This window comes from Ursus americanus, chromosome 5 (genome assembly GCF_024610735.1).
Source record: "Ursus americanus isolate L20-20 chromosome 5, mUrsAme1.1.p, whole genome shotgun sequence".
Classification (NCBI taxonomy): Eukaryota; Metazoa; Chordata; class Mammalia; order Carnivora; family Ursidae; genus Ursus; species Ursus americanus.
Window position 1 is genome coordinate 14,126,165 of NC_142131.1, and position 26,931 is coordinate 14,153,095.

General features: G+C 38.8%; 1 long non-coding RNA gene across 6 annotated transcripts in view; it reads right to left on the reverse strand.

Annotated features, from left to right (window-relative positions):
* LOC148110039 (uncharacterized) overlaps positions 1–26,931 on the reverse strand; it is a 322,676-nt gene that overhangs the window by 217,620 nt on the left and 78,125 nt on the right. For all 6 annotated transcript variants that reach the window (XR_015724384.1, XR_015724383.1, XR_015724387.1 and 3 more), the window contains exon 6: positions 21,454–21,520. This is a non-coding gene — a long non-coding RNA (uncharacterized LOC148110039). The remainder of the gene's footprint in view (positions 1–21,453; positions 21,521–26,931) is intronic.

A 26,931-nucleotide genomic window follows, 5' to 3' on the forward strand; every position in this document is an offset into this window, starting at 1 on the left:
CTTCCATGGGTACCCCATCCAGTTCATCACCAGTGACAAGTGTAAACAAATGAATGACTACTTCATGGTAGGGATTAAATGCCATTGCCAGGCAACTGCAGTAACCCATCTCCAAAATACTATTTTAGAGTCAGCTTCCTTAGAGCACTTCTGGTACCAAATCACTTAGAGGTCAATTTCCCTAGGAAATATTCTGAAGGAGTTCTGAGTGCATAAAGTTTATTGAGGAGAGTCCTTTAAATCAACACCTGTGGGGGAGTAAAGGAAGTAGGTGTGGACAGAAAGGAGAACTGAACTTCAATGCAGTCACAACAAAGGATTCAGCTGTCACACTGGAAATCTCTGGAGCTGGGAGGGCGCTTCCTCAAAGCAATGAGTTAAGCCTTTGTTCCCCTGCCTGACCAATCATTGTATATAGGCTATCCTTAGGAAAGTGATGTGATCTAGCGTAAGACAACCCTTTGGCTGGGGACAATCCCCAGGGAGGCACTTAGCTTAGGGCCCTCAGTATCCCACCTTCTCAGTTACTGGGGAAATTAGTGACTTGGTTCAAAAAGGGAGATCTGGATAGTAGTCTACAGTATCCACTAGGTAGTATAAACTCACACTACACACACACACACACACACACACACACACACACTTTTTTTTTAAATGAGACTGAGAATAAAGTCTAGAAACAATGCTTCTTTTGATAGATTTTTCTAAGAAAAATAAGGCACCCCATCCTTCAAAATGCTGAAAACTGTTCTACCACAAGAAAAATACACAATGATTTCAATCAAGGACAGGATCAAGAATTTAAATATTCTTGCCACAATGAAACCAAAACATAACATTTAATACAGATAAAAGTCAGTGCAAATTATTTAATAGCACAAACATAGACTAGAAGCGACTTGATATAATAACATTTCATGCAGAAAATATGCAGGGGGGTTAGTCGTTTCCAAGCTTAATAGGTGTCAAGAGTATAAAGGCAACTACCAAGAAAGCAAGTGCATTTAGTCTCTATTAATATAGTATTACCAGCAGATGTTATGGTTCTGCCATATATCTCATAATGGACAACAATATCTGGAGAAATACTCAGCTCCCAGTTTCGTGTTTTAAAAACACCATTCAAAACCAGACTGAGTCCCAACAGTAACAATCAGAGGTCTGAAAATAATGCCCTATGGAGAAAAGCTGAAGGGTAAGGGATGGTTACTCCAGAAAGAAAAGGCCTTCATGGGGAAGAAGGGAGTCAATTGAATACATTGGGTCTGGGTTTCTCCAGAAAGAAGGACTAGGATTTGCGGGTAGAAATTACAGGGAACAGATCTCAACTCAATATAATGAAAAACTTTCAAACAATTAGAGCTGTCTGACAATGGAGCTAGTAGTAATGGCTCTGCCCTCAAAGCACCTAAGCCAAAGCTCTTCTCAGGGATACTGGGGGTTAACCCCCGCCCCGGCCCTGACACACACTTAAAAATTTTATTTTTCTAAGAGCAGGGGTTGAGAACTAAGACCACACCAGGCGAGAGAAGGAATACATTTCAAAAAGAGGCTATTTTTTTCCTTTACTTTTCCATGAACATCTCTACTATATATAAAACTCTCCCGAGCTCAGCAATAGGGCAGGAATCCTGCTATTATTTCACTTTCCCAAGAAAACAGAAGCATGGTGAATGAGTGAGTGAATGAATGAATAAATGATAAAATGACAAACAGCTCATTAATAAACCAATACAACTCAGATATTTCTTATCTCATATCTAGATGTGTCCATTCATATTCTTTCTCAAGAATTCTGCAATAAAGTGAGTTATCTGTGTGAACTCAAGTAAATTGTCACCTCCTTGTGGGCCTTGTGGGCCCAGTTCCCACATCTGGGAATAAATACAGCAGCTGGAGCAAAATAATCCCTCAGTCTCTCTCAGCCTGAACAGTCTCATAGCCCAAGGAAATAAGGTATTGTTTTTATTAAGAATGCCTTGGAAATCATTAGTTATCTAGGAGAAGCAACATTTTTTTTTTTTTGGCTGTACAAAAGTAGTTGTGGAAGATTTGTTGTTGAAATTTATGACTTAGTAACTAAACACCTGGAAGAAAGCAAGAAATAAAGAACTCGCAAGAAGAAAAATCTCTAGGATAATCAGAAATGTTTATTTCGTTTGGTTTTTCACTTTTTATTTGTTTCTGTGAGTTCACGGAAATGTTTCAAAAATCTACTACTCAATATTAGGTATTCATGACTAGCAGGAAGTCAGTTGATTTTAGGAACTCTTAGAAGAACATCCTCCTTAGAAATGATGTTTTTTTTAAAAAAAGAAGATACTGAGTTTTCTTCATTTTTTGGAAGAAAACATTTTGCAATACTATAAAAATCAGAACATAATTGATTGAGGCTTTTTTTTTTTAAGACAGGGATGTCATGTTCTATATGTGTTCAGTAGTTGTGTAATATTTTAAAAGTTTATCATCTTGTACTTGAATCAAAGTTCCACAAAAGAATTAAATATAAAAAATATATATATATATAAAAAGAATTAAATATAGGTTATTATATGATGTTAATAAAATTGTTGAAAATATAGTGAAGGTATTATTAAATAACTTTTCATCTGAACCCAAAAAAGGGGAAAAGAGTGTAATTTTTTTTCCCCCATCTAAGAGCAGCACTATGGTTTAATACAGTGAGGAGCTGACTAAAATGTGTACTTTGAATGGTAACAAAAGGCACATTTTTCCTTAAACATTTACTTCAAATCTAACACAGACCTGAAACACATACATTTGTTATTATTGTGAGTTCTGGTACTCTGATCACTGCTAAAATACAATAAACTCTCTGAAGGAACAACATAATCTAAACATTTATTTTGGATTAATTCAACAGATTAACTATTCACTTAAAATGCTAGCCACAAACAGCTGTAAATCAGCTGCTAAAAAAACTATATGAATAGTTATGAATAGAAGTGAATACGAATAGAAGTGTAATTTCATAATAAAGAAAATATAAGCCAGGGAAGGAAAATGTCAATATAATTTGGGAGAGGGCTGTGAGTAAAGAAGGTGAAAGAGAGAAAGGTCAGAAGGTAGAGATGTCCACATGGGAGCATCTAGTAAAGGAGCAGCAAAATGGGGAAAAGTGGGAGCTCTGGGAGTAGCACTGAGATTCCGCACCTTGGGGACTCACTTGAAGGATAAACCTTAACGACTTCAAGGACGGGTCATGTACCCAAACTTAAAGAACTAGCTAATGTCTGTGAGGTGTTTTCCTATTTACAAAGTACTTTCACATTCTTGATAGCATTTAATCCATCCACCCTCGCAGATGGTGTCTATCTAGTGTCCTCATTTTTAAAGATGGAAACTAAGGCTGAGATGAAAGATTTGCCCTGATTCACACCAGGCCTTCGACCTCCAATCTCACACACTCAGCACACACCACAGTGCAGCTTCAAGATGGCTTTTGGTTTATTTTACCGACTTGGCAGATATTAGGAAGATAATAGACTAGTAAAAAATAAATCATACTGAACTACACTACATTTTATATATTTCAAAGTGCTTTCACACACAGTCTACTGTTTGCTCCTCAGGAAGTATTATTTCCATTTTATAGATTAAGGAAACGATGGCACAGAATAACTCAAAATTCTATAGGAACTTATTGAGGTGGAATTAAAAGCAAAGTCCACCAACTCTGGCTTTTCCCATGCCACCAGACTAAGTCATTTTCCTGGTGCAAGGTTTTTGCAAAGCTGATCTTAGGACTAGGCCATGATGAATGAGACTTACAGAAAAGAAGACTGGAAAGAAAAAGGAAAATCTCCTAGTTTACACAGAAATCGAATAGGATCCCATAAACAGACTTACATTAAACTGAAAAAGCCTTCAAGTTAAAATATTAGCAACCATAAGTGATTTGGAAAGGAAAGAACAAGGTCTCTGCAAGAATCACCACATGGCTCTCCTATGACTGCTGTCTGCACCACAAAGAAATGCAATATTCAAGATCAACATACAGTAAGAATGAACCACAACAGGCTTCCAGTTATGGGATGAATAAGTCATGGGGATGACGGGCACAGGACAGGGAATATAGTCAGTGGTATTGTAGTGGTGCTGTACAGTGACAGATGGGAGCTACACCTGTGGTGAGCATAGCACAATGTACAGAGCTGTGGCATCACTGTGTTGTACACCTGAAACTAATGCAACACTGTGTGTTAACTACAATTCAATTAAAATAATAAGCTACAACAAATGAATGAGTAAGAGGCATTATGAACCCCATCTGAGCTGCCAAAATAATGATGCCAGTTTTTCTAAAGCAGCATTGAAGGTTGGGGAAGGCATCTTGATATCACAGATGGGGAAAATGTTTTTACCAACTAAGCTCATCATGTGTATGTGGAAGACAATCAGAAGGTATTTTACTTTTATAGGGCAGTGAGTAAATATTCCCAGAAAGACTGAATAAAATTTGAATAAGATTTCATTTATTACAGATGACATTATTTCCTTTTTCGAGGTCCCTGACCTGCCCTATTTGATGTTCAGTAACAGATTAAAATATATTTGCAAGAAGTCGTGATACTAATATTTTGCTAATACTCTTCTTCAAGAAGATTGCTTATGTCATGCTGCATGATTTTAAAAACTGCAAAATAAAGATCTGAAAAATAATTAGCTCAGCAATAATGACCTCAATTTAGTAATGCAGTCTTTCTACCCATCTCACACCAGGATAGCTGTAATTACTCCAAAGTCTATCATGGAATTTTTCCAAAAGCCTCAAAATAAACCAAAGAAAAAAAACTGCAAAACTTTTAGGAGATAAGATGGCAAGAGAGTGTCACAAAATCAAATTATAGGTAATGCAAGTCTAAAACGAAATCTGGAGATCACTGAATTAGACCAGTGGCTCTCAACCTTGGCTGAAAGAATGTGAGTTTTTTTAAAATCCTAATGTCCAGACTACACCTCAGACCAATTACATTAGAATCTCCAGGAGTAAGACCTAGGCATGAATATTTTTTCTGGTTCCCCAGGAGATTTCAATGCACAGCCAAGGTTGAGAACCACTGGAATAGAACCATTAAAAGACTAGATCCTTAAAATGGTGCTATCTTTTGTTAGGCTTAAAGGAAGAAAAGTATGAAAAATTAAGTGAGAGCTAGCTGAACCACTTCCTAACTGTATGACTAAGGCAAGTCTTCACTTCTCTGAGTCTCTAGACTTTCTCAGAGGGCTGCCATGAAGAAGACACTAAATGAGAGAACATGCAAAAGCCTGTAGCCCACTACTTGACTCATAAAAGAGTGAAATAAATCTCCCTTTCCTCCCCTTCCAAGCCCCCAAGTGTTTCAGGTAAGTACTACTTCCTGCCCAAATGGATTAAAGAGTAATAGATCTAATCACAGGTCAAAACTCTTCCCAGAGAATTTTTAGGCAAATACAACTACAGCCATTCTTTCACCAATAATGGAACAAAAATGTGCACCGAGTCTTCAATTCACTAATAACTCCCACACCAAAAGCTCACCTAAAAATTGGTTGTTTGAAGCAAAAATGAGATAGCATATTTTTCCACTCAGCTAAGCCAGAAGATTAAGAATCGTCGATAATTGCCAGCATCGGCAAAGATTAAAATAAAAAAAAGAGAGAAGGTTGTGGTAATGTAAATTAGCACATTTTTTGGAGAGTAATTTGGCAGTATCTATCAAAAATTTAAATGTATGTACTCTTTCATTCAATTACCCTATTTCTGGGTACCTATCCTAGAGACATACCTACACATGCCAACTCAAAGAGTTATTGCTATGTTTTTGCTTTTGTTTTCATGGTACTTAACAACTTTCTGAAATCCTTTGTTTGCAGTCCATCAAGACTAGAAGGTAAACCTATGTGGAAAGAGTCTCTTGAGTCTTGCTTCCCAGGTGAGAAGGGCTGCGCTTGCCAACAGGGCCCATGTTATGGACATATTTTCTGCTTACAATGTCATGAGGCTTGAAATATATACTTATTTGGTTAATCATGCACTATTTCCATTAATCCATTTATGGCTCTCTTTATTTATCTTATTTCAATAACATATAAACACCTATGAATAGACCATTTAACCCAAACAATGATATTAACAATAACTTATATCTATTTATATGCTCTCCCCATGCCGTCCTCTGTCTGCCCTCCACCCTCGCCACCTCAGGAGTAACCACTATCCCTAACTTTGTGTTTATTTTTCCTTTGCTTGTTTTTGAATGTTACAAAAGTGGTATTGTACTATATATAGTTTTCTGGGATTTTCTTTTTCACTCAGCATTTTGTTACAGATTCATCTTGCTGTTATCTGTACTTTCACTCACTGCAAGTAAATCTTCCATCGTGAGAATTAGCCATAATTATTTATCTTTTTCTCCTATGGTCAGCATTTTTGTGTTTCCATTTTGGGACTATTAAGAACAGTGGTACTATGAACATTTCCTGACATTTTCATAGCACCAGGGTGACTTCTGGCAGGAGATCTGGCTGCCATCACACTAACCTCATCACCCTCAAGATGGGGAGATGGGCTCCCCTACAAGGCTGAATTTCTCTCCTCACTACCTCCCCCGACCATACTAATTCAAGGCAATGTAGGGAGGGAACCTGTAAAAAGGGCAAGCACACCTATAAAAATGTAGCACTTGGGAGTGAGCATTTGGCATAACTGGCTCCTTCCAGAACTGGCCTGCTATCTCCAAACCCAGACTGACTGCTTCCTTGCCCATCTCCTGCCAGAATTTTAAAGATCTTTTACCTGAAATACAAATTCTTGAACACTTTGATTTCAATACTTTATTCCTATCATTTAAAAAAATTAACTGCAAAGAGAATTTTAGCTACTGATAATAACTCCCACAGATATTCCTGTTTAGCACTCATACTTGACATCTAATACCACAAAATGCAAAGAGGACTCCTTCACACACACACACACACACACACATACACACACATACACACACACACACACACACACACACACACACACACACACGAGTCTGAATGAAACATCCAGTATCAACAGCTACTTATAACCCCTTGTATTCCTCTTATCAAGGTAAGACATAAAAGACTTAGGACAATTTAGTGAAAAAGAAAGAAAGAAAAGAAAGAGAAGAAAGAGAAGGAAGGAAGGAAGGAAGGAAGGAAGGAAGGAAGGAAGAAAAAGGAAGAGAATAATCCATGCATTGTCTTGTAATGATTTTTTTTTCACTTAATTAAGAATAGGGCTTGTAGCTTTTTGTAATACCTCTGTAGAAACTGCTTTTGTCTCACCAGTGTTTGAAATCTTTGCTCTGTTCCCATTGTCTAAAGACTTCAAATTACATAAATTATTTCCTTTAAATTCAGTTTTTTAAAAGCTGCTGCCTCCTCCCAAGAAAGAGAAAACAACAGGAACCACCAACTAGGGGCCAACTAAAAATAGCCTTGTAGATAATCCAGTGCCCCACCCTGTGCTTTCCTATTCAGATTTCAGGTGTTTGGGGGAGGAGGAAGAGAGGCCACTTGAACGCTCTATTCCTAAACACACACTCACCAGTCCCGCTATCCACCACAACCTACATCCTCGGAATCCAGGAGCTCTTTTCAACCCTCACCTCCCAGTCAGCACCTCCATACACGAGTACTGCCCCTTTGCTTCGGTCAGCCCCTGCCTGAGTCTTGCCAGTACAATGGGACACACTGGTGGAGGACACCCAGCCAGTGAACTACTTTCAGCTGCAACACATTCTAGAGCACTACTCAACAATCCATTCCAGAGCCCACTTGTGAGCAACTGTTGCTGCCCCCCCCCAAACAGCTTAATAAAACCAAGTCTTTCTTCCTAATCCTCATGCCTTGTGACAGGTGCCATTCTCTCCACACACCTCTTCACAAAGACTATTGAGATCATCAGCATGAATTTCCTCAATATCTTACACCTCCCCAGCCCACGCTTTTATCTATTTTTACTATACCCATTGATGCCAGCTTTCTCCTCATCCTAGAGGAAGTAACCTCCCTTTTCTGGTTTCTGGCTAATTCCTTCACCTGTGCCGGCAGATTCCACCCCCTCCCACAGAGTTCAGAATCACTCTTATTCTTTCTCTCTCTAGTTTGGCTACTTCACACACACAAGCGTTCACTTCTTAAAACCAACAAACAAAATGCCACCATCCCTATTTTTCTCTTTCCCCTCACAAAAAGAACAGAGGACAGTTCCACCCCATGCCCACTTCTTACCTCCTGTCCACTCTTCCGCATACTGCAATCTGGATCCCAGCCCTAGCACTCTACACAAGAATCTCTAGCCAAACTGTGACACAAGCCTCACCCGCCCCCAGTTGCTAAATCCAATGCATTTTTTTAATGTCAATCTTAGCTGACCTCTTTGAGCCAGTTGACAATATTAATCACTTCCTCCCTCTTGAAATTTTCTTCTCTCTTGGCTTATAAACTACTGTTTCCCTTCTTAACATATATGACCATTTTCTTTTCTAATCTCCCCGCCCTTGCTCTTTTTGCCTCCTGTTCTGTTGCCTTCCTCTTAAAACATTCTTGCTCCCTATGGCCTACTCTACTCATTACTCTGAGCACATTTTCATTATAAAATACCACCTCCCCAATATCCATCATGGAGCCCCCACTCTCCCAGAGAGCTATAGACTCAGAGCCAACTGACTTCAGAGCATCTCAAGTGTAACAAGTCCCACTCTGAGTTCATAATTCCCCTCATTCCCAACCTTGTCCCGCGCCTTCAACCAATAACCCTGACCTTCTTCCTATTTTCTCTAAGTGAATGGAATAACCATCTGCCTAATCCCATCCAAGTGAGATTCTCAGGAAGTATGGCAGCTCCCCAACATCATTACATCAGTCCCTGAGGCTTGCACAATCCACCTCCTTAACATCACTGCCATCTATTCCCCGTTCTCCATTCCCATTGCTTGTCTCTTAATTCACACTCTTCACAGTGTTAAAATTAGAACTACGTTTACTGACAGTACTATATGCTAGAACTTAACATACATAATTCTCACAACAGAAAATAATGTAAGGAGGTATTGTTCCCTATTTTTTTACAGATGAAAAAACTGAGACCTAGAGAAGAAAAATAGTTGTCCAAGCGCACACAATCCAGAAGTGGCAAAGCCAAGGTCCATCCAAATTTAAGTCTTCCTGGCTCCAAAGGTTACATTCTTTCCCTCATTTTAGCAAGCTCCTGTTGCAATAGCTTCCTGATTGATCTCCCTGTATCTCATCTCACATTCCAAGTCTTATCCAATCTACACCACAGACACAATCAGCTTTCTTTTTTAAAAAAAATATTTTATTATGAAAACAGCACACATTCAGAAAAAGTACATACAATAAGAGCAGTTTAAATTATTATAAAGTCATCTTTGTAAAATGCAAATCTAACCTTGTTCCTGACATTTTCCTAACCTTTTCAAAGTCCACCCCCCACTGCCCTTCCGGTTAAGTGAAACCTTAGCAAAGCACAGAGAGCCTTCTGGGAAGTGACCTCAGCCCACTCCTTCACTCCCATCTCCCACCAGGCCAGATGGTTCACAACACACTCTAGCCTTATGGACTATATCTCCCAGCTCTGGGCTTTGATCTTACCTGGCTCCCAACTGAGAATCTGGAGTGTGTCCTCCCCTCCTCAATCTTACCTCCTCCATCGCATTCTCACTTTGACCTTCGGGAATGATATCTTACTGCTCTTTTCAGAAGATGCTGTGTCTAAGTGGAAAAGAGGCTCTTGGCAACATGCATGGCCACAGTAGTATAGTTCTTAAAAGGCCTCACTGTTCACATGGAACATCAGAACCAGCGAAGTTCTACATTATGTAGAACATGTCTACTCTGTCAAGAAAAAAACAAAAACAACACCACCAAAAAAGTAGAGACTTGAGGTAATCATTTTTGGTTATTTACAATGATTTGGAGGAAGTGCTCTACTTTGATTAAAGACTATACTTCAGGGGCGCCTGGGTGGTGCAGTCATTAAACATCTGCCTTCGACTCAGGGCGTGATCCTGGTGTTCCAGGATCGAGCCCCGCATCAGGCTCCTCCGCTGGGAGCCTGCTTCTTCCTCTCCCATTCCCCCTGCTTGTGTTCCCTCTCTCGCTGGCTGTCTGTCTCTCTGGCTGTCTCTCTCTCTGTCAAATAAATAACTATAATCTTAAAAAAAAAAAAAGATTATACTTCAGTAATTCCCACTAACAGTCCCTTACCACACCAAAACTCAGGTCAAAGTGGCTGATGATATTATTACTGCCATTATTTTAGCTAACCCATCTAGCTGTGCAAGCTAGAAACCTCAGACACATCCTTGACATTTTCCTCCCTGCCTCTCAACCTAGTACATACAACTTCCTATTTTGTTTCCTAAATTATCTCCTGAAGCCCCCAATTTCTAGGCATCTCCAGCATCATTCTCCTCATCCAAGCTGCTATTGTCTCCCAGCTACACTACTGTAATAGCCCCTTCACTGATCCACACAATACACTCTGGCCTCTTCTCACCCATTCTCCATATTGGAGCTAGTTATCTCTGCAAAACACAAATATGATCATATCAACATCCCACCCCCATCTCTGCATGGTTAAAACTTTTTAATGTCCTGTATTTACTTTTGTGACAAAGTCAACACTAATATTTTCAGCACCTACAACAAAATTTGGCAACAGTAAGCACATAATAAATTTGGATTACATGAATAAATGAGTATGACTTTCATCTATACTCCTCTGTTCTCTGAGAATTCTAGCCCTCTTGACTTTCTTTCAGTTCTACATTCTCTCTAATTACTTGGCTTTTCCCTCTGTTCTGTACCTGCTTCCTTTCTTCCTTCCTTCCTAACAAGTTAATTCCTACCTTCTTCCTTCAGATCAGAATGTAATCATCATGTTTCCAGAACAGCTTCCTCTAACCAGCCTCAATAGTCCAAAGTCCTCCTTACAGGCTCTCACTATACCACGAGCCTCTTCTCCACATGCTTGTCACACTTACAGTTTTATATGCTTGTGTAATTACTGATGTCCACTGCCCTGTTAGCTTGTAGCACTATGAAGGCAGGATTATGTCTTTTTTCCCTCATCAATATATCTCAGGTACTTAGTACAGGGTTTGACATTCAGGAGACATTCAATAAATAGTGAACAGACTAATGAATGCATTATAAATTAATATACTGAGTGCCTATCTTTTTATATTTCCATTTTAATACAGGCCTGAAACCTAGAAGTTCATTTGAGAGTCAAATCACAGAAGATGGTTCTCTTTCTACTCTTCCTTTTTCTTTGAAAGTTCTTGATGAAGCCTGACACATAATTTCTGAACTCCTAAAACACAATGCTTTTAAATATTATTTCGCCTGAAATGTTACAGGACAATTGTCATTTTTTAGAAGATACTTTTCTGGATTTTGAAAACCCAAAACTAAAGAAGGAGGCAGAATTTGCAATAATAAGCCCTGAATAAAATCAAAACCTTTCTAACCTAAACAAGATCTCATACTACCAACAAAGTGCATTCTTTTTCTCTGGACAAAAAAAAAACTAATTTTAAACACAAATAATGTGGCTTGATGCTTCTTGGGGTATATTGGTATACATACAGGATGTTTTGAAGAAATCACAATGTTTTAAACATCAATACATGTAGTTGGTCAATGCGTGTGACATTCCCAGAAAAAAATCAAACCATAAGTTATACACTTTCTAAAGAACTGATTTTAATTTTTTTAAGAAGTATGTCTTGTCACTCTTTTGGTAAGATTCTCTGTAAAATGAAAAGAGGACTCTTGCCACACTGCAGGCCAGAGGCAGTGTCACCCACTGTAGATACTGCCACCTGTGTGAGTAATAAAGAAGTCCTAATACACTTAGGGCATACCTTTCTTTTCTGAAGTGGAAATTTGATGAAATCTATTTAATTTTGGGGTTTCTTTAAAATGCTATTTTTTAAAAAGATTTTATTTACTTATTTGACATAGAGAAAGACCACAAACAGGAGGAGTGGCAGGCAGAGGGAGAGGGAGAAACAGGTTCCCCACCAAGCAGGGAGCCCAATGCGGGGCTCAATCCCAGGACCCTAGGATCATGACCTGAGCCAAAAGCAGATGCTTAACCAACTGAGCCACCCAGCGCCCCTTAATTTTTGGATAATTTATGGTGTTGTGAAGATGGAGTATACAGTCCTCTTCGGTTAAAGACTATGCCAGAGTTGTTTCCACCTCTACCCCATAATTCAGATATATATTATGGAGGTTCCACCAAAAGTTAAAAATAGAACTCCCCTACAATCAAGCAATGGCCTTACAGGGTATTTATCCAAGGAATACAGAGTCACTAATTCAAAGGGACACATGCACCCCTTGTTTACAGCAGCATTTTTTACAGTAGCCAAATTATGAAAGTAGCCTAAGTGTCCATCAATTAACCAATGGATAACGATGTGGTATATAAAGATGTGATATGTTTGTGTGTGTGTGTGTATATATATATATATATATATATATATATATATATATATATATATATATGATTTTGTATATATGTGTATACACACACACACACTCACACACAATGAATATTATTCAGCCATAAAAAAGAATGAAATGTTGTCATTTGCAATGACTATGGATGGAGCTAGAATATAATGTTAAGTGAATAAGTCAGAGAAAGCAAATACCATATGATTTCACTCATGTGGAATTTAAGAAACAAAACAAATGAGCAAAGGAAGAGGGAGAATAAGAGAGAAATCAAGAAACAGACTCTTAATTATAGGGAACAAACTGATGGTTTAGCAGAGGAGAGGTGGATGGGGGGACAGGAGAAACAGGGGGTGTTGTGATGAGCATCGGATGATGTATGCAATTGTTGAATCACTATACTGCATACCTGAAACTAATATAACACTGTTTAAAAAAGAAGTTTTAGGGGCGCCTGGGTGGCTCAGTCGTTAAGTGTCTGCCTTCGACTCAGGGCATGATCCCAGTGTTCTGAGATTGAGCCCCACATCAGGCTCCTTCACTGGGAGCCTCCTTCTTCCTCTCCCATTCCCCCTGCTTGTGTTCCCTCTCTCGCTGGCTGTCTCTTTCTCTGTCAAATAAATAAATAAAATCTTTAAATAAATAAATAAATAAAATAAAGTTCAGAAAAAAAAAGAAAGAAGTTTTAAAAAATAAAAATAAAAAAATAAAACTGAGTTAAAAATACTAATAATACTAATGACTAATAATACAAGATTATAGGAGACGTAGGAAGATACATCTGGATCTCTACAAATGAACATCTCTAGCACTGAGTATTGAGGTATGAAGCGGAGAGCCGTGAATCTGCACACAGATATCAGAAGATAAACGGAAGGGGGAGGGAGCCGTCGCGCTCACCTGCACTGGGGAGCGGGCCAGACTCAAGGACCGGCACCCTCGAGAAAGCAGACTGAGACCTTGAGGCCGACTGAGACCTTGAGGCTGGGAATGCAAGCGTGACCAGACTGAAAACCGGAGCTCCAGAGTGCTCACTCGAACTAGACTGAAACCGGGAGCTCGGGAGCGCGTCCGCTACCAGACAGAAACTGGGCTCTGGAGCGTGCGCATACCACACTGAAACAGGGAGCTCAGGAGTGCGCACGTGGGAACCGGGGGCGGCTAGCGGTGTTAGAAGCACAAAAGACAGAGACATGCTGGCCGTGGGAGTGAGGGCTGGGAGAGTGGCTGTGGGGCACACATCCCGGGACACTGCAGGGTTTTTGGCAGCACGGACAGAAACAGAGTTAAAGTGGCCAGGAGAGCTCAGTGGAGAGTGGACTGCGATCTCTCTGTTCTGAGACAGAGGCTAGGATATGGCCACTGCTGCTGCTCTCTCAGAAGAGTCAAAGAAAACCACCAGGGAAAGATGCCAGAGAACAAAAGCCCAGAAATACGAGCTCACATTGTGCCCATCCCCATCCCCCCTCGCAGGGGACGGGGCAACTCTACCCAAACAGGGTTGCCTGAGTATCAGCGTGGCAGGCCCCTCCCCCAGAAGGCAGGCTGAAAAATCAAGAAGCCCACATCCCTAAGGTCCCTATAAAACAAGTGCACACTGCCTGGGTCCTGGTCAATAATTTGGGCTATGTGCGTCCCAGGAACCTCTCCTCATCAGAATGACGAGGAGGAGAAACCCTCAGCAAAGATAGGACACAGGGACTGTGGCCTCTGCCACAGAACCGATGGAAATGGATATAACCAAATTGTCAGAAATGGAGTTCAGAGTAACAATGGTCAAGATGATGTATAGGCTTGAAAAAATATTAACAAAAATATTAATCAGAATATAGAATCTCTAAGGGCAGAAATGAGAGTGAATCTGGCAGAAATTAAAAACGCTATGAATCAAATGCAGTCTAAACTAGACGCTCTGACAGCCAGGGTAAATGAGACAGAAGAACTAATTAGTGAATTGGAAGATGGGATGGTAGAAGAGAAAGTAAAAACGGAAACATGGCTCAAAAAATCCAATCTCAAGAATGTAGATTATGGGAGATTACTGACTCAATGAAATGTTCCAATGTCAGAATCATTGGCATCCTCAAGGGGGTGGAGAAAAAGAGAGGTCTAGAAGAGATGTTTGAACAAATTGTAGCTGAGAACTTCCCTAATCTGGAAAAAGAAATAAGCATTCCTGTCCAAGAGACAGAGAGGACCCCTCCCAAGATCAATGAAAACAGACCTACACTACATCACATCATAGTGCAATTCGCAAATATCAGATCTAAGGATACAGTCTTGAAAGAGGCCAGGGGGAAGAAAATCCTTACGTACAGAGGGAAGAATATCAGAATAACGTCAGACCTGTCTACAGAGACCTGGCAGGCCAGGAAGGGTTGGCAAGGTGTTTTTAAAGCTGTAACTGAGAAGAACATGCAGCCAAAGATCCTTTACCCAGCAAGGCTGACATTCAGAATTGATGGAGAGATAAGGACCTTCCAGGATCAGCAGAAACTGAAGGAATTTGTGACTACCAAGCCAGCCCTAAAAGAAATATTAAGGGGGGTTCTATAAAAGTAAAAAGACCTCAAGAGTGATATAGAACAGAAATTTACAATCTATAGAAACAAAGACTTCACAGGCAACATGACATCATTAAAACCATATCTCTCAATAATCACTCTCAATGTATGGCCTAAATGCTCCCATAAAACACCACAGGGTTGCAGATTGGATAAAAAGACATGACCCATCCATTTGCTGTCTACAAGAGACTCATTTTGAACCTAAAGATACATCCAGACTGAAAGTGAAGGGATGGAAAACCATTTTTCATGCCAATGGACCTCAAAAGAAAGCTGGGGTAACAATTCTCATATCAGGCAGATTAGATTTTAAACTAAAGACTGTAGTCAGAGATACAGAAGGACACTATAGTATTCTTAAAGGATGTATCCAACAAGTGGATATGACAATTATAAATATCTATGCCCCCAACAGGGGAGCAGCTAGATTCACAAGCCAACTCTTAACCAGAATAAAAAGACATACAGATAATAATACGTTAATAGTAGGGGACCTCAACACTCTGCTCTCAGCAACAGATCACCTAAGCAGAAAATCAACAAAGAAACATGAGCTTTGAATGACATACTGGACCAGATGGACCTCATAGATATATACAGAACACTACACCCCAGAACAACAGAATACCCATTCTTTTCGAATGCACATAGAACTTTCTCCAGAATAGACCATATACTGGGTCACAAAACAGGTCTCAACCAATACCAAGAGACTGAGATTATTCCCTGCATATTCTCAGACCACAGTGCTTTGAAACTGGAATTCACTCACAAGGAAAAATTTGGAAGAAACTCAAACACTTGGAAACTAAGAACCATCTTGCTCAAGAATGATGGGTAAACCAGGTAATTAAGAAGGAGATTAAACAATTTTTGTAGAAAATGAAAATGAAAACACATCGGTCCAAAATCTATGGGACATGGCAAAGGCAGTCCTAAGGGGAAAATACATAGCCATCCAAGCCTCACTCAAAAGAATAGAAAAATCTAAAATGCATTTTTTATATTCTCACCTCAAGAAGCTGGAGCTGGAACAGAAGAACAGCCCTAACCCTCGCACGAGAAGGCAAGTGATCAAGATCAGAGCAGAGCTCAATGAATTAGAAACCAGGAGCACAGTAGAGCAGATCAACAGAACTAGAAGCTGGTTCTTTGAAAGAATAAATAAGATCAATAAACCACTGGCCAGACTTATCCAAAAGAATAGAGAAAGGACCCAAATTAATAAAATTATGCATGAAACCAACACCAATGAAATAGGAAGGATCAATAGAAACTTTTATCAATAGCTTTATGCCAATAAATTAAACAACCTGGAAGAAATGGATGCCTTCCTGGAAACCTATAAACTACCAAGACTGAAACAGGAAGAAATTGATTATTTAAACAGACCGATTATTTATGAAGAGATTGAAGCAGTGATCAAAAACCTCCCCAAAAACAAGAGTCCAGGGCCTGACGACAGATTCCCGGGGGAATTCTACCAAACATTCAAAGAAGAAATAATACCTGTTCTCCTGAAGCTGTTTCAAAAAATAAAAACAGAAGGAAAACTACCAAACTCATTCTATGAGGCCAGTATTATCTTGGCCCCCAAGCCAGGCAAAGACACGATCAAAAAGGAGAATTACAGACCAATAACCCTGATGAATATGGACGCCAAAATTCTCAACAAGATCCTAGCTAATAGGATCCAACAGTACATTAAAAGGATTATCGATCATGACCAAGTGGGATTCATCCCTGGGATGCAAGGGTGGTTCAACATTCGCAAATCGATCAGTGTGATAAATCATACAACAAGAAAACAGTCAAGAACCACATGATCCTCTCAATTGATGCAGAAAAATCATTTGACAAAATACAGCATCTTTTCCTGATTAAAACCCTTCAAGGTGTAGGGATAGAGGGTACATTCCTCAATTTCATAAAAAACATTGATGAAAAGCCTACAGCGAATATCATTCTCAATGGGGAAAAGCTGGAAACCTTTCCCTTAAGATCAGGAACACGACAAGGATGCCCACTCTTGCCATCATTATTCAACATAGTACTAGAAGTCCTTGCAATAGCAATCAGACAAAAAGGGATAAAAGGTATCCAAATTGGCAAAGAAGAAGTCAAACTGTCTCTCTTTGCAGATGACATGATACTCTATATGGAAAACCGAAAAGACTCCACCCCCAAATTACTAGAACTTATAGAGCAATTCAGTAATGTTGCGGGATACAAAACCAATGCTCAGAAATCAGTTGTATTTCTATACATGAACAATGAGACTGAAGAAAGAGAAATTAGGGAATCGATTCCATTTACAATAGCACCAAATTTCATACGTTTTCTCAGAATTAACTTAACCAGAGACGTAAAGGATCTATATTCTAGAAGCTACAGATCACTCATGAAAGACATTGAAGAAGACACAAAAAGATGCAAAAATATTCCATGCTCATGGATCGGAAAAATCAACATAGTTTAAATGTCTATGCTACCCAGAGCAATCTATACTTTCAATGCCATCCCGATCAAAATACCAATGACATTTTTCAAAGAACTGGAACAAATAGCCCTTAAGTTTGTGTGGAACCAGAAAAGGCCCTGAATCGCCAAGGAATTGTTGAAAAGGAAAAACAAAGCTGGGGGCATCATGTTGCCAGATTTCAAGCTATACTACAAAGCTGTGATCACAAAGACAGCATGGTACTGGCACAAAAACAGACACATAGACCAATGGAACAGAATAGAGAACCCAGAAATGGACCCTCGGCTCTTTGGGCAATTAATCTTTGATAAAGCAGGAAAAAACATCCGGTGGAAAAAAGACAGTCTCTTCAATAAATGGTGCTGGGAAAATTGGACAGCTATATGCAAAAGAATGAAACTTGACCACTCTCTCACACCATACACAAAAATAAACTCCAAATGGATGAAAGACCTCGATGTGAGATAGGAATCCATCAGAATCCTAGAGGAGAACATAGGCAGCAACCTCTACGACATCAGCCACAACAACCTTTTTCATGACACATCTCCAAAGGCAAGAGAAACAAAAGATAAAATGAACCTGTGGGACTTCATCAAGATAAAAAGCTTCTGCACAGCCAAGGAAACAGTCAAAAAAACTAAGAGGCAGCCCACGGAATGGGAGAAGATATTTGCAAATGACACTACAGATAAAAGACTGGTATCCAAGATCTACAAAGAACTTCTCAAACTCAATACGCGAGAAACAAATAAGCAAATCAAAAAATGGGCAGAAGATATGAACAGATACTTCTCCAATGAAGACACAAATGGCTAACAGACACATGAAAAAATGTTCAAAATCATTAGCCATCAGGGAAATTCAAATCAAAACCACCTTGATATACCACCTTACACCAGTTAGAACGGCAAAAATTGACAAGATAAGAAACAACAAATGTTGGAGAGGATGTGGAGAAAGGGGATCCCTCCTACATTGTTGGTGGGAATGCAAGTTGGTACAGCCACTTTGGAAAACAGTGTGGAGGTCTCTTAAAAAGTTAAAAATTGAGCTACCCTATGATCCAGCCATTGCACTACTGGGTATTTACCCCAAAGATACAGACGTAGTGAAGAGAAGGGTCATATGCACCCCAATGTTCATAGCAGCATTGTCCACAATAGCTAAATTGTGGAAGGAGCCGAGATGCCCTTCAACAGTTGACTGGATTAAGAAGATGTGGTCCATATCTACAATGGAATATTACTCAGCTATCAATAAGAATGATTTCTCAACATTTGCTGCAACATGGACAGGACTGGAGGAGATTATGCTAAGTGAGATAAGTCAAGCAGAGAAAGACAATTATCATATGGTTTCACTCATTTATGGAACATAAGAAATAGCAGGAAGATCGGTAGAAGGAAGGGAAGAATGAAGGGAGGGGTAAACAGAAGGGGGAATGAAGCATGAGAGACTGTGGACTCTGGGAAACAAAATGAGGGCTGCAGAGGGGATGGGGTGGGGGACTGGGATAGGCTGATGATGAGTATTAAGGAGGGCACATATTGCATGGTGCACTGGGTGTTATATGCAAATAATGAATCATGGAACATTACATCAAAACTAAGGATATACTGTATGGTGACTAAAATAACATAATAAAAAATAATAATACAAGCCTAATAGGTTGGTACTAATTTTGCATTTATTTCTTTTATTCAAGATCCCCTCACCCATTCCCTATGGTTAGTATTCACTCTAATAAGCATACTATATCTGTGATTGGATAGGTATATAAAGAACGAGTCCTGGCGTATAAGGCTATGCATGATCTGGTGCCCATTAGATCATCCCCTTCCACTTCTGTCCATATCATTTTATTTTAGCCATCATGGCCTCGTAGTTATTTCTAGAACTTATTACGCACTCCTCAGGGCCTTGCTGTTTCTTTTGCCTGAAACACTTACCACTCAGCTATCCAATGGCTCACTCACTTTCTTTATGTCTGTTTTAAAATATCACTTTATTTTTAAAAACCTTCCCTAGGCATCCTATTTAGAACAGCAATCCCCCTTGTCACTTCCTGCACTATACCGTGGTTTTTCTCAATTGTAGTATTTGCCAGCTTCAATTCTTCGCATACCTACCTTGTTTTTTGTCTGTCTCCCCTCACTAGAATGAGAGGCAATATGCCATCATGACTAGAAGCCAGACTCCAGAATTCGAATTATTAGGCTTGCATTTTCACTCTATGACTCACTCTGTGATCTTCAGCAGGTAGCTTTGTGCCTCAATTTCCTCAGCTCTAAAATGGGGATGATGACAGTATCTACCTCAAACTGCCACAATTTTATCCAACAAATAATCTATACTATTTAAGTATTATCTGCGGTTATCATTATTACATTTATTTTTATTATTAGGATTAAGCTCCAAGGATGCAGGGACTGAATTCTCTTTGTATTCTCAGTGCCCAGACAGTGCCTAGCAATAGTTACTATTAATTAAACGAATGCTATTTTGAGATCTTTCTTTCTTTTTTTTTAAGACTTATTTGTTTATTTGAGAGGGAGAGAGAGCATGCACGCTTGGTGGGAGGATGTGCAGAGAGAGAAAGAATCTTGAGCGGATTTGGTACTAAGTGCAGAGCCTGACATGGGGCTCAATCCCACGACCCTGAGATCATGACCTGAGCCAAGACCATGAGTCAGACACTCAACCAACTGTGCCACTCAGGCACCCCAAATGAGTGCTATTTTATATGTGCATGATTTTTTAAGGAAAAAATGTTAAGTATAGCATACATGTAGAAAAATGCCCATCATACCTGCACACCTCAGTGAATTTTCACAAATAAATCCATGAGACCAACACATGTTAAAAAATAAAATATTACCAGCCCACCAGGAGTCCTGTCCCAATAGCTATGACCCTTCCTGAACAGGTAATCACTATCTTGACTCCTATTGTTATAGATTAATTTTACCTATTTTTGAAATTTATATAAGTGGAATCATACAGTTAAAACTCTTGAGTAACTGGCTCATTTCACTAGTTGTGGTGTGTAACAGTAGTTCATTCGCTCTCGTCACTGCATAGTATTCCAGTGAATACTGTATTCCATTACAGTATTCCAGTGTGGAACTACACCACCATAGATTTATCCATTCTCTCTGGCTGATGGACATTTGGGTGGCTGGTTTCCAGTTTGAGACTGCTATGAATGGTGCTGCTCTGAATATTCCCAGACATATCTGGTACACATAAACACACACATGTATACAGCTAGAAAACTAATTTACTTTGAAGTAGGGCATGATTTGTTTACCATTAGTAGATCCTGCCTGACAGTTTTTCCAAGTGGCTGTACCAGTTTATGCCCCTGACAGCAATATGTGAAAGTTCCAGTGTTCATATATTTTGAAGTACCATAAATATTGTATGATAGATTTTGTTCTCTTTCCCACTGTTTTCACTGAATACTATCCTTTTATGATCTATATATGTTGTTGTACACATATTCCCTCTAGCCACTGCATAGTATTTAATAACATGCTTTCATCAGTTGAATTCTTTTTTCCCATTTTTTTTTGGAATGGTACTTGTCAGTGTAGCAGGGTCTTTGTCTTCTCAACACCCATTCCCCTCTTTTTCCATCCTGACAATTACCTGTGTTCATCCAATTGGCCAAGTGCTCTAGCCCCACCCCCCAGAAGTGACATTTATGTCATCCAGCCAATCATGGTACTTTCACTTCCATTATGACCCTATTATGGCCAACAAAACTTGAAGAGAAGTCTGAGTAGGATGGAACAATGGGGAGGTTCCTTCTGAAAAGGTTTTTTAGCTTTTCTACAGAAACACAAGGAAGAGGTCCTCTTTTCTTACCTCTGGACGTTGGTGTGAGATCATGACAGCTAGAACTACTGCAGCCATATTGTGACCAGGGAGGGAGCTGGAAGAAAGATGAAAAACAATAGCATGAAGCCACCAGCCACCCTACCTCCCGACCTGTTATATGAGAAAATTATTTTAGTTGGATTTTTCTCTCTTGCAACCAAAAGGATCCCATTATAATAATTAAAACATTATATGGGTTATTCTTTAAAATATACTATATTTAAATGGATTCATATAACACTATTTCTCAGTTCCTTTACTCTGTTTTAAATAATATCTATTTGACACCCTTCATTGACTTTGAGGTTAATTTTATGACACTGATCTTCTAACAAGTAAGTATATCTTTTAACTTACTGCTCAGCATTGGGCAATTTGTTGGTTTGTAATTTTAGAAGAACATAGTTGATTTTGAACAAATATGATCTGCAAACTAAAGGATATCACAATATATTTTGAGTTAGTGTTTTAATCTTGGACCTTAGAAAAAAGTATGGTAGCCCAAAATTTTCAAATATACAAGTAATATCTTCTATAATAAACATATTTCATAACTTTTAGAGCAATTTTGTTTTCTTAATTTTAATTTTTTGATAAGTAATACATACATTGATACAAACTACATTGTCCTTTACATGGATTCTTGATTTATTTGGCCAGTCTTTTATGGGCTAATAAAATAACCACACAGCATAAAAATAACATAATCACACTTGATGGAACATCTGTTTTGTGTTAGGCATTGAATCTGGGCCTTTGCAAGCATTATTTAATCTTACTCCTACAAGCTACCTTTAGTCTAATTTTTAGGAGGATAAAATGAAGCTCAGAGAGGTTAAGTAACTTGCAGATTACACAGCATGTGAGGAGCGGGCTGGAATTTGAACCCAGATCTAACAGATTATAAAACACATTCTTAGCCACTTTGCCATATGACCACTCTAATTTTACTATGATAATTATATGTACATTTAAGACCAGATAAAAGGTTTCATAACAAAGATTTAGCCCTTTAATGTAAGCAAAAATAATAATAAATAAGTAACATTTAACATTTTGGGTCACTTTCTGTGTGTGCTATGCAATCGTTCTAAATGTTTAAAGAATATTTAAGAATTTATTCTTGGTTAAAAATATTAACTACTTTACTCTTCAAATAAATCATAAATTATTTAGGAATAAACAAAGCAGCCTCAAAAAATCAGCAATCTTAAAATCAAGTAATATTTTGATCATATTTAACATAGAAATAAATTGGAGGACAATTCATTATTTCATTGTATCATTTGGGAACCTCATCCATTGAAATGAATTTAAAAAAAAAAATCCCAAACCAAACTGACTTAAGCCAAAAAGAGACTAATGTCTTGAGTAACTGAGATCTTCCAGAGGCAGAGCTCCTCTTAGCAGGGGTGGATTCTGGGCTCCATAATGTCCCACAGCTTGTTTTTTCCCATCTTTGAGTCTATATCGCCTACCAGCTACCTCTATTCTGTTGGTCTCTTGCTCAGACTCTAGATGGTATCTGGTACCTTCAAGTTCTCCCCTCCTGACAGCAAGACAAGAAGGAGCAGCTCCCACCTCACATATACTCAAGTTCAGGGCCAGAGGTTAGTTTGCTAACAGTCCTAGAGTTGCTCTGATTGCTCTGGGTTAAGTCACTGCACGCTCCTGAAACTACCACGTGGCAAAGAAGATAAATTTCCCTGATTCTGGTGAATCTTGGTTACTTCAGGCCAGAGTCACTGGTTCTATCTCTGAAACCAACAGGTGAGGCTCCAGCTGTATGAACTGGGACTAGGGGGTAGAGAGGTGAGTTCTCAGAAAAAAATCAGTGGAATTGATGCTATTGTAAATGACCCCGCAATGAATCACACTTCCTAATATTTATACCTCTTGTAGTTCCCTCCCTTCAAATCTGGGCCTTATGACGAGTTTTTTATTTTTTTTTAATAGACCTTATTTTTAAGGATAGTTTCAGATTTATAGAAAAAAATAAGGCCATACTATGGACATGTCTCATATACCCCTCACTCAATTTCTCCTATTATTAACATCTTATATTTGCATGGTATATTTGTTATAATTAGTGAATACATATTAATGCATTTTTATTAGCTAAAGTCTGTAGTAATTTATTCAGATTTCCTTCATTTCTGCCTAATGTCTTTTTCTGCTCCAGGATCTTCACCAGGATACCACATCACATTTACTTGTCATTGTCTCTTTAGGCTCCTTTTGGCTCTGATACTTTCTTAGACTTCCCTTGTTTTTGATGACTTTGATAGTTTTAAGGAGTGCTGATCAAGTATTTTATAGGATGTCCTTCTATTGGAACTTGTCTGATATTTTTCTCACAAATAGACTGGAGTTTTGGAAGGAAGATCACAGAAGTAAAGTGCCATTCTCATCACATCATATCAAGGATATATACTGTCAATGGATTTATCACTGTCAATACTGACCTTGATCATAGGGCTGAGATACTCTTTTTCCCCCTTCCATTCTATACTTTTGGAAGGAAGTCATTATGAGAAGTCTATAGTTAACAAGTAAAGATTCATGCTTCCCCTCCTTGAGACTGGAGTATCTGCACAAATTATTTGGAATTCTTCAAGGGAGAATTGTCTCTTCTCCCTTGTCTTCTCCCTTTGTCTTTTTCTTGAAAATTATTTATTCAATCATTTATTTATATCTGTATAGGCTCAATGGACCCCTATCTTATATAAGGGTTATAATCCAATGCAATCTTATTTTTTTATTGCTCAAATTGTTCCTGCTTTGGCCATTGGAGGCTCTATCAATTGGCCCCTATGGATGACTAGCTTTTGGACCATTAAAATGAAACAAAAGTGATGCTGTCTGACTTCTGAAGCTAGGTCACAAAAAGCCTTGCAGCTCCTGCCAGGGTCTCTTGAACCCTTACTCTGGGGGAAATAGCCCCCATGTAAGAACTCTAATCCTAAGACTATAATGCTGTGAGGAATTTCAAACTAACCATGTGAAAAGAGAAAGACAGATACCAGCTTCTAGCTCTTCCAGCCATTCTTATATGTCCAGAAGCCATTTTATATGTCCAGCCCAGTCAAGCCTTCAGATTATTCTAGCCTCAGCCACCATCTCACTGCAACCAGATGAGAGGCACCAAGCAAGAGCCCCAAGGTTACTTGAGCCCAATCAATTTACAGAACCATGAGTGATTACAATGAGTTGCTCTTTTAAAGCTTCTAAATTTTGTGGTGCTCTGTGATTTAGCAAAAGAGAACTAAAACAGATGCAAAAATCTGGTATGGTATTAACTATCAAACTAGAATAAATTTTATTAAACATATTGTGATGACTCCCTTGTTTTATCACCCAGAAGAAATAATTTATTCAAATCAAATTATTTACATGACAAAATGTTAATGAATCTTTTTCTTCTCAAATAAAGTCACTTAACCTCTGGAGATCTCAGGGTAACGTTGTGTTCAGAAACATTGCTCCATACAGATAGTTAGGCTTTCTAAGGACATTAATGTCAGTTCAAAGCTAGTAATATTAGTCTTGAGTAACTCTGCTGTCTGCCTAACAATTAGTCACAGCAAAGTAAACTTCTGAATAGGATTTGCAGGCAGCAGAATATTTAAGAATCCAGAAACCTGAAATGTCTTCCACTGTCATGATGGGAAATAGATTTCTACATTTAAGCCAATCTAAACTTTTGTTGGCCTCTTTACAAGAGCCTGGGGAATGTAAGACTCCATTCTACCAGAGGGCAAACATGTTGCTTTTCTACATGAACTGCACATTTCCAAGAGTTTATGGGGGTGGGGAGGGTTAGGTGGGGAAAAAAGCCAAAACACACCTCCAGGAAAGATAAGATTATTAGCATCAAGATTAGATTAACAGATTCAAGGAGGCTATGTCACATCTTTTTTTTTTTCTACAAAGGAAGATAGATTGTACTTCTATTTTATTCCTGGTTCCCCTTTCTTTCCTTATTCCTATTTCCTGTCTCTCACTGAAACAGTTTGCTCTCAGAAATTTTATTTGCAAATAGTTTCATTAATACATGTTCATTTTTTCTAGAATTTGAAATAATTTACTTGGCTTGAGTTTAAGTTTATCTTGAGATATTTGCCTAATAAATTAATAGAATAAACAAAGCTAAGAGAATTTATTTCAAAATAGTTAAGATCAAAATATTTTTATGGTCTTAAACATTAATTGTGAGTATATGAACATGTACTTGCTAGTCTTAAAGCAAGTCTTACCTACTCACTGGAGATTCAACTTGGAAACACTTACTAATTAGTTTAAGTTACCAAAACAATACAAAGATGTTCCTTTTTAAATATTCACCAAGAGGGGCCACTAGAGTCTAGCGATAGAAGGCTCCTTGAGGTTAGAAATAGGGTCTGGCTCCTGAACATGAAGACTGGACCTTAGGAGGCATTCAATAAATGTTTGCTGAATGAATGAATCAATGATTCAGACTTCAATGATTTAAGTTTAGGGATTTGTTTAATACGGAGGCTTCAAATGGCAATTCATGGGCCAAATTTAGTCCACAGTCTTGTAGAGGTGTAGCCTGCATATTGTTATATTTCTTTTCTTTCCTTAAAAAAGGTACTAAATTCGTTTGGTTCAAAATCTTTTTTTAAAATAGCATATAGGGGGGCGCCTGGGTGGCTCAGTCATTAAGCGTCTGCCTTCAGCACAGGGTGTGCTCCTGGAGCTCTGGGAACGAGCCCTGCATCAGGCTCCTCTGCTTGGAGCCTGCTTCTTCCTCTCCCACTCCTCCTGCTTGTGTTCCCTCTCTCACTGGCTGTCTCTCTGTCAAATAAATAAATAAAATCTTAAAAAAAAAATAGCATATAGGGGCAGCTGGGTGGCTCAGTCTATTAAGCATCTGCCTCCGGCTCAGGTCATGATCTCGGGGTCCTGGGATCGAGCCCCACATCAGGCTCCCTGTTCTATAGGGAGACAGCTTCTCCATTGCCCTCTGCCACTCCCCTTGTTTGTGCTCTCTCTCTCTCTCTCTCTCAAATAAATAAATAAAATCTTTAAAAAAACAATAAAAATAAAAATGGCATATAGTGTGGGGTGCCTGGGTGGCTCATTCAGCTAAGTGTCTGCCTTCTGCTCAGGTCATGATCTCAGGATTCTGGGATCAAGGCCCATGTTGGGCTCCTTGCTCAACAGGGAATCTGCTTCTGCCCCTCCCCCAATCATGTGCGCGCGCACGCGCGCGCACTCTCTCTCTCTCTCTCAAATAAATAAATAAAATCTCTTAAAAATGGTATATAGTGAAAAGTCTCAGTCCCACCTCTGTATCTTATCTAACCATATAACCCCAACTTCTCTCAAGGTAATCTCTTTTATTAGTTTTTGTGTATGCTTCTAGAGTCTCTTGAGGCAGATTACAAGAAAATATGCACAGATAGTCTTATTATTACCTTTTTTACACAAAAGTAGAATTAT